The sequence below is a fragment of the Balaenoptera musculus genome, chromosome 21, assembly GCF_009873245.2.
Source record: "Balaenoptera musculus isolate JJ_BM4_2016_0621 chromosome 21, mBalMus1.pri.v3, whole genome shotgun sequence".
Classification (NCBI taxonomy): domain Eukaryota; kingdom Metazoa; phylum Chordata; class Mammalia; order Artiodactyla; family Balaenopteridae; genus Balaenoptera; species Balaenoptera musculus.
The window spans coordinates 2,385,154-2,386,644 of NC_045805.1; the positions used below are offsets into that span (position 1 = coordinate 2,385,154).

General features: G+C 35.5%; 1 pseudogene; it reads right to left on the bottom strand.

The window, feature by feature from the left end:
• Window positions 1-684: 684 nt before the first annotated feature.
• LOC118888113 lies at window positions 685-836 on the bottom strand (annotated as a pseudogene).
• Window positions 837-1,491: the final 655 nt, after the last annotated feature.

Consider the following 1,491-nt stretch of genomic DNA (forward strand, 5'->3'; position numbering starts at 1 on the left):
GACGTAGTCTATCAACATGACTAAAACTGCTTAAATTGTTTCATGTAACATCTGATATGCATATAAGCTCTACAGGCTCACCTGACTACAGTGGAGGCCTGTCACTCACTTCCTTTACACACATGTTCCCTGATTATTTGGGAGGAAAAGCTTTCTAGGTGGCACAGCAGGTGATGGGAAAAGTACAGTCACCTCTCACATCTGTAAAGGAAATCGCTTCTCTTAATGAGTCAGACCAGAAGTGTGAGCGAGTTAGATGTGATCCTCATCCATGTGTGTAAAACCACCATCTAGAACAACTGGCACCTCTATCTCAAAAAACAAATAAAACATCTAGACCATATCGATGATTATTTCACTATAGGATTTTAAAAATGTACATAGTGCCTACCTATGATTTACAGTAGCTACCACATGCCCTTAGGCAATACCCTTTGGGAAGTAAAAAATATTAGAAAGGTTTTATAAAATAAAGACATCTAAGATGGTATGCAAATAATGGATAAGAGCCAAACCAAAAAAACCAACAACAAAAATTAAGTTGAAAACAAATTTGTATTCAGTCTGGCTCTTAATGTAGATTTAAAATAGCTGACATTTCAATAGGTGAGAAGTGTTTTAATATAATTAATAAAGATTTCAAATGTCTGTGATATACTTTACATAACATTATTTTAAACATAATGTTCATTTTCCAGATGTTACAATATGAATATATAACAGAATAGTAATATTCATAAACATTGAAATGTTGAGTTTGAATATATTGCTACCAGACTTTTCAAAGTTTGTTTGTGTAACTATACTTGATCTTAGCCAAAAGGCCGAGAAGCGATTGTTTGTGTAACTATAAAGGAAGAGTCTAATTGTTATCCTATTTTGTGAGATTAAAATTTCTATGATATTTGGTCCATTTGAACACACAGGTAACGATTTTATATCACTTTAACATGATCTCATATACCTTTAATATGTTCACTATCAGACACATCTTTTCTATTTTTTGGAAGCTGGGCTTGCCTGGATTGTTTCCTGCAGTGATTTCTGTTTGCAAAGATACTTTAACAGCAGCACAATGAAAAATCATTCATTCAGCATTCATTCATCGTCTATTTCTTGAGTATGTCTTGGTAACCAATGGTTAAATCAACAGTTAATACAGAGATGAAGCTGCACCAGCCTTCAAAAAGCTCACAGCTTTATGCATAGATATAAAAGAAAACCAAGGTTTGTAAAACAGCGTTAGAGACATATGCTACCAGCATATGGTAGGTCTAGGTGGTTCACTTAAAGGTTCTGGATGGATTAACAGGACAGAGTTAGAGAGGAGGTACCTGAGCTGATTGCTGAACAATACCAAGTTGGGTGGGCAAATGGTGGGCTATTCCTTGTACAAAGCATGGGACATGGGGGCAGACGGACATGTTTGTTGAACCACAAATTCAGTATGCCTGAACATTAGTGCCTATAGAAAAGAGGTGGGGCATGAAA